Below are 8,265 nucleotides of genomic sequence, written 5' to 3'. Positions count from 1 at the left end.
GTGTGTGTGTGTGTGTGTGTGTGATCGCTATTTGTGTGTTATGGGGAGTGAGTTTTACACTCGTGTTGCTTCGTCTCTGAACCTTGTGTTATGTACCATGTCTTCACTCCTATGTCTGTATGAACACACACACACACACACACATACACACTATTGTATGCCAGGTACCCATTTTATCGACCAGCGCCTATAGAAAGATGAACAGCTGGATGGACTCTGGACTTGCTGGCGCTACTAGGATTCGAACCCGTGTGTGTGTGTGTGTGTGTGTATAGTACCTAAAGTCAGCAATACGTACAGTAGAGGTTCTGTCTCCGTGAGGCAATTTCCCCAGACCAGCGATGCGTGTCTGATCAAAGACTCGACCTTCTCCGCTCAGTCTCGTCCCAGACTTATGAAACCATGTCTTCCTGATCTGTCCTTTCTCCCCACCCCAGGAACAGCCCAGCCCCTTACCTCCCTCGAGTTTTCTATTTCCCCTTCGTCATATTGTCATGACTAATATTTTCTTCGTTATTAATCACGTCATGACTGTAATATCTATTTAAGAAAAAAAAAGATAAATTCCATTTTCTTCTGTCCACTTCATCAGACTGATACGTTGATAAATTTGTTTGTAGGTTTCCCAGGAAGGTTCCTTTAAGAGATTCTTCTTGTTTGTTGACGCAGGTCCAGGAACGGAATGGTAAACATAATTTTCAACAGGTTGCCAACTTAGTACATCAGGGAAGCGAACCCTGGAGCTCAGGGAATGTGAGTGAAGCTGGGAATATCTTTTCACAGAAAAACTAGGGATCGTCGTCATGAAATACGCAGTCATTGTACCTATTTAAACATTTCAGTATTTGGTAACGTACTTACATTACTTGGCCTATATATAATGTGTTGCTTATCTTATTCATAACCTTCGTATTATTATATATATCGCTACCTCGCTAACGGGGGAAACAGTGACAGAGTATATATATATATATATATATATATATATATATATATATATATATATATATATATATATATATATATGTATATACATGTGTATGGGGGGGGGGGTTGGGCCATTTCTTTCGTCTGTTTCCTTGCGCTACCTCGCAAACGCGGGAGACAGCGACAAAGTATAATAAATAAAATAAAATATATATATATATATATATATATATATAATGTGTTACTTATCTTAAAACCTTCGTATCACAATCTATATATAATGTGTTACTTATCTTGCTTATAACCTTAGTATGACTTAGTATTAAAGTGTGCATGAAATACATTCAGCTGGTGATCATACAGTGTTTGATCTTCATTCGATACATCATAAATTCTACCAAGACCATCTTAGTCCTCCTCCTGGCCGCCACCTCCTGCCTTATACGACAGCCATCATGTGTTCTCTGTTATCTCTCCTGCCTCATCCTTGGTCAATATCAAACAATCTCTTATCATCCATCTCATTTCTTCTCACATCCATGCCAGACAGCCTCTTGATCATCCCACCATCTCTCTCTCTCTCTCTCTCTCTCTCTCTCTCTCTCTCTCTCTCTCTCTCTCTCTCTCTCTCTCTCATCCCTCCTCGTTATCTCTCAACCTTCTCACTCCCATCTCTCAGCGGTACTAACTCGTCTCTCAGCCAGGGTGTGTTAGAGTAAGACCGAGTGAGTGGTCAGTAGCGGAAATGTGACATGTGTTGGAGAGCAACAGCACCAGACGCCACAGTCCAGGTGTCAGTGGTGAGGTTAGAACGAAGGTATAATCTTGTGGATCAGGTTGACTCTGTCATCCCAGGTGACGCTCGTATGACAGTCCAGGTCAAAACATTTCTACCGTTTTCTGTCATGTGGTTCACGTCGTGTCGTGGGGAAATCTGGTACTGATACTTAACTTCTTGAGTAGGAATGTACGATCATTGAGCTCGGTGGTACGTTCCTTGAGCACGGCGGTACGTTCTTTGAGCACGACGATACGTTCCTTGAGCACGACGGTACAATCCTTAGGTACAACTCAACGATCCTCAAGCACGATGGTAAGATCCTTGTGCACGACGGTACGATCCTTGAGCACGACGGTACAATCCTTCAGCATTTGATGTGACCCTCAATGTGTATGTCGAAGGCCACTCCATCACCTTCAGGGGTTGTGCTTAAAGGGGGTCCCGTTTTGCTTATGGGTCGTACCGTCGTGCTTAAGAGATTAAGAAGGTGCATGATTAGCATTGACATTTACTTCATCTTCCAGTGAAGTACTAACCTAGGTATTTAAAGAAAACTGAACGTTTCACCCTCTAAGCTGACTTGTGTTCTCAGCCATGAACACAAATCAGGCGGCATGAAGCACACCACACACCCTCTGACTCCCTCAGTGACGAACACTCTAACTCCCTCAGCAGTGAACTCTCTCAATCTGCATGCCACATTCAAGGTTGTTTTTTTCACCCCTATTTTGCCCGTATCACTTCCCTCATCTGCTTAAATCTCTGTGGCTCTCATTTGTTCTCATGCTTTTATCTCATTATTCATCTCCTGAACCGTATCTTATGTGTTTGGATGGCATCTAGACTTTCTCATGCCATCTCTCATTGACTCATTTACAGCCCCTGTACCTTCTTCTAGACCTTTTACTGTTTTCTCTTGTATTCCTCCCACTCACCCGCACTCATCATCTGCAAATACTGCCCAAACACCTCTCTTTTCATAAGCAATCCAACTTCCTCATCCCACCAACCACTACCCTTTCTCGTATGTCCACAGTCCATCTTGTGCATGCGACACCCTTCAGCCGCATATATAAGCACCGTTTCCTTAAATACCTTTTACTCCTCTTTCACTTTCCATGTCTCATTTCCTCCCACCGCATGCCATCCTTCACTTCATCTCTCTTTGTATTTCTGGACACAAGCTTCTTTTCCAGGTTGATTTACCTTCACCATTTCTTTCACATACTTTTCATTTTTTTTCCCGAAAACTTTTCAAACTTCAAAGCTTGTCTCAGTGAAGAAATAATCAGACATCCACCCCCTCACCCCCAACCCCATCTGAGCACGTTTCCACTGGGGAACATTTCCACTGCCAGCCTTTCAGTTCAGCCCATAATTCAGTGGTGAAGTTAACACTCTAACCTCAATCACCCGCGTATACTTATATGGGACCAGTTATCCCAGTTACCATTTCATTTTCAGCACGCTGATCGACAATTCCCCTCCCATTTCATGTACACCAGAGACCCTATTCCCCTTCATCATACCCTCAATTGCCTCTGAACCCACTCTTACAATCGGATCCCTCGGCACCAAAGACTGGATCCCTCGCATCAAAACTGCCAAAGCACTCGCTCGTCTAACAAAAGCGCTCCTTCCTTCTTCACTCCTCTCACTACAAGGGATGTTATTAATGATTATATTAACGATGATAATATCAGTGATAATATTGATAATTATGATAAGAAATGAAAATAATAGTGATAATGATGATAATGATAATAATGATAGCGAATATGAACAGACCTTGGTCCTCGATTCCATATTTTTTGTTTTGTTCCCGTCGTCAACACAATATTTTCCTCAACGTGTTATATATCCATAATCTGATTAGATCTGTAATGGAAATATTGTTATAAGTTATTAATTATTTCATTTATATTTTGCTAAGACTTTGCCCCTCTGCAATGACCCCATTGATGTAGCTGAGTATAACTTACGATTGCTCGCTCTGTTGGCAGCCACAAGAACAAATGGTCTTCTCGTTGATTATAGTAATTACAGTAATTTCTTTCGTGTCCATCAAGCTCTGACTCCTGGTAATCTAATATCCGGTAAATTGGTCACTGGTCAGCGAAGAAACCCACTCACACACACACACACACACACATGCATTTATATAATTGCCTCAGGATCCCTTTCTTAAAAGGGGTCTTAGTATTACTCCTGGAATTCTTCCTCGGAAACCTTTTATAGCTCTAAGGTTGCGCTACTTCCGATATCAGGGAAAGTGTGAACCCCAGAGGAGTGAGGCTGTACTTCCCCTACCAGGAGACGAAGATGTAGCCTCACCTCACTCATACCGCAAGACACGGGCTGCCGGAATCCGCCAAAGCTCATAAATGCATATATATTGATGTGGAATACCGACTCCATTGTAGCATTATTCAGAGCCACAGATAGTGGTGATATATCCCTGAAGTGCGAGACGTCTTAGGTTCGAGCAGATACAATCACTGGAGTGGAACTAAAGATGCTGTGTCCACGTAGGTGTCTGGCTCCTGGATGGAGAGGGAAGCACTGGATCTCTGACCACCTTCGCTGTCATTTCATAACCATTCATTCCAGGAAGCAAGACACAGAACCACCCGAGGATTATACGAGAAATCTAGATATTCAGATAGTGTGAGACAGAGCACGTCCCCACGTAAACATGGGCCACCTCAGTGGAGGTGGGTCGGATGGGGGTTTGGGGGTTGCCCCTGCCAGGTGGCTGCTCCTTGTGGAGGTTCACCACTGACCATTACAGAAGGTGCGGGAGGTTCTGGGTCATAGTTCTGTACGTGGGGTTTGTATCGACCTTGTGTCATGATAAGGATATCAGTGTGTGTGTGTTTGTGTGTGTGTGTGTGTGTGTGTGTGTGTGTGTGTGTGTGTGTGTGTGTGTGTGGTGATCCACAGCGATTTACATGTCTCAGTGTTGACCCTCTAACTCATGTAGGACTCTGGCCATCCCAGTGTGGTGGGCGTTCACTCAGAAAGCTGTTGGTCTGTTTTCACGACTTGAATAGAGTGGCTGTATCTTAGTCCACTGGGTCTCCCAGTGTCAGCTGCTGAATGTTGGTGTGATCTTTACCGCCACACAGACGTACAAGGTGTTCGTTTATATAGAAATGTTCCTTCTTTAATGACCTCAGAATTGTTTGGTTAAGTTGCCCTCACTTACCTGAGATAACTCACGTGTGTTTTTGAGGGTATTTTGTAATGGTGAACTTAAATTTTGCATGCAGAGATGTAAGTAACATCTAGCGACGCCTTCCTGTTTCCTTGAAGAAACTTCGAGCTGCTCAGGGGAAAGATATATATATATATATTAATAATAAATAGTGAGCGAAACTGGCTAACCTTCCCCCGCGATATTAACTAACCAAGCACACCGGGGAGAACACCTTCAGGTGGGACGAGTCTTTAAGAACATGAAACTGAGTCTCGCAGAGTCTTGAAAGTCGTCCCTTGGCTTATTTCCCGACTTTACGTATTCCTTTGTGAGTTTAGTCACTTATTCTTTTCTGATGCATTCATTCTCCTCACACATGACCTTTATGAATACCTAGATCTTCGTGGCTCCTGGAGTACCACAAGTGTGGTTGACGTTAAAGGTGGAGAGGCACCACCTGTGAGATGGGACAGGTAGACACAGGGACCTCGGACATCTACTGTTGTACTGTCTTGTGTGGAGCGATGGTGAGCCGGACAGATGAGGCGTTCGTTCTTGTTGTTTTCCAGGACAGGAGAGACTTTGCTCTCTCGGTCTGTCATGTTTCCAGTCATTGTGTTGAAAAGTAGGGGCCTTCCACTTGGTCTTCGATGCTCCAGTCTTGTAGTGTTCTTACAGACGTCTGCACAATGGTCCTGCTTTAATCAGAAAGCTCTACAGAGATGGATAAGAGAACTACAGTATTCTATAAGACAACGATCGGTGGCGCCTCTGGCGGCATTTTATTGTCACTTCATTACTGAACTCCAAACAAGGCGAAACGATAATTCTTGTGGAACATTTGAGCATGTGTTTCACATGTCTTTGCAGATTTTAGGAAATATATTCCCAATATCTAGATATGAGAAACGACAGTTATCCACGTATTTACAATATTCTGCCTGAAGGAAAATATCATGAGGTCAGTATAACTGATTTTACCACGTAAGGAAAGTACCCTGCACGAAGGGAAGTATACTGACTTGAGTATAACACTGAGTTCAGTTCGTTTTATTACATCGATCTGCCTGACGCGTGTTTCTCTCGCATCTGATCCAAGGACATTGGGTTACTGTGGGTTATCCACACAAACACAGGTACTGATTAACGAACAGTGATTAGAACACAGTTCTGAACGATTAACTTGACCCAGAATGATGAAGTACAGATGCCACAACGTTAACATCTTCGATCCGTCATACGACCACGTATTTTTTTATTAATGTAATTCCACTACACTTCCACGAACCACGATAAGTTCGAGTTCCATGCGGATGAGATTGCATTACCTTGATTCTGATAACATTGGAATGTTGCGCTCACACGAAGGGATGTGAATGAACGCAGACAGCAACAGCCCAGTGGGTCATTTCGAGGATGTTTGTGGTAGTGAAATATGCCAGAAACTCAGAGATTAGTGTGATAAGATTAGGAAAGCAAAAGTTGATGTTTAGGAAGAACACTACATTTAGCTAATGAAGAACGGGTATTGTCATTCGTGAACTTGATATATCGGTTCAGTTTATTCTTAGAATTATCTTTGGAGCTGCTTTAAGCTTCTGGTAACGTTAAGTCATTCCTGGTTAACGAGCCTCTTAGAGAAATAGCTCAACTGCCTCATTCGAGGCAAAACGTTCGCCCATGACTTCGTATCCAGGACTGCAAATGAGGTCAGACAATTCTAGTGTTAGATAGCAACTGAGAACGAGAATGTCAAAGCCTTTGATGTAATGATTTAGAATACCTGTGTTACATCACATTACATCACCTCTTGACCTTCTCTCTTCAGATGTGAATTTCTCTGGCTCTCACGGTGCTCATTTCTCAATATGGGAGTCATTCTGGTTGCCTCTCTCTCTCTCTCTCTCTCTCTCTCTCTCTCTCTCTCTCTCTCTCTCTCTCTCTCTCTCTCTCTCTATTTCTCTCTCTCTCTCTATTTCTCTCTCTCTCTCTCTCTCTCTCTCTCTCTCTCTCTCTCTCTCTCTCTCTCTCTCTCTCTCTCTCTCTCTCTCTCTCTCTCTCTCTCTCTCTCTCTCTCTCTCTCTCTCTCTCTCTGTTTTCTTTATAAGTAAGGTGACCAAGAATGAACGCAGTATTCGAGGTGGGGACGCTCCAGTGAGCTATAAAGAGGGAGAATTAGTTTCTTAGACTTGGAATTTTCTTCGTCTCTTCGCTGCTTGCTTGGCTCTAGGCATCGAGAATTAGATTATCAAAGTCTTTATCCTCTTTTGTCTATTCCAGGTCATCAGAATTCATATTGTAACGTGGCTTCTTATTTTCACTGCCATTGTGTAAAACTTTGCACTCACCGATGTTTTCCTTCCGTTGCCACTTGTGAACTCTGTCCATTGTATGTCTACGTCAGGTTGCCACTGGAAACGTTCGATTTCTGTTGTAGCATTGTTTCTTCTGCTTAGGATCGTTTGCAAATTTTGATATACTACGAAACAGCCTCACTATCTGTCATTAAGCATGAGAAAGGGAACGGGTCCCAAAACCACTCCTTGCGGCACACCTTTTGTGACGTCTGAACTTTTGACCGTAAAGAACTTCCCCTTCTATACGACGAGTTGACCAGTATTGTTATAAGCGAACTACAGCTACGGCTTCACCATGTCGTTTAGCATTTAATTTTAATCTTTAGCCCGAGGCTTTATAGGAAAGCTTTCTGAAAATGTAAATAGATGGTATTAAATGCCATTAGACATGTACAAATTCCATTATGAGGATTGTTGATGCCTGCCGATCTCCAAATGATGTACAGTCTTTCCCTCGGATGATGGAGACCACAAGTTGACCAGTTACGAACCTCAGGCAGTTTGGACTATGATTTCCGAATGGGGACTCGATGCCCTTTTTTTGAATGCTGGTGTTACACTGGATAACTTTTAACCTTGTGGAGTATTCCCTGTGACTCGTGATCCACTGTCAAGAGCAGTCATAGACATGCAAGTTCTCCACTACTAGGATTCGAACCGCCCTCATTAGAGAGTGGGTTTTGGGGTTGTCAGCCACTTGGCTTTGGGTTACATAGCCGATGGGATAACAAACCCAGCTTCCACGTAAGTAGAAGCGGTTCGAATACTGCTGTTAGGGGATTTGTTGACGTGAACGGAGGCAAGAGTCCTAATTGTAGCTTTACTTTTGCAAAGAATATCTGCTTCAGAATTCTACAAATCCATATGCAAAACGGATCACTGTATTCGCCTTCGCTCTTAACTGGTAACCTGTAGGAGGGTAAATTAACTGGCTGACTGGTATCCAGAACGTAAGCATCTGAGAACCATGAGAAACGATTCTGACCTCTGGAATGACACAT

Source organism: Panulirus ornatus, chromosome 1 (assembly GCF_036320965.1).
Source record: "Panulirus ornatus isolate Po-2019 chromosome 1, ASM3632096v1, whole genome shotgun sequence".
Taxonomy (NCBI): domain Eukaryota; kingdom Metazoa; phylum Arthropoda; class Malacostraca; order Decapoda; family Palinuridae; genus Panulirus; species Panulirus ornatus.
This window is presented reverse-complemented; position numbering follows the sequence as displayed.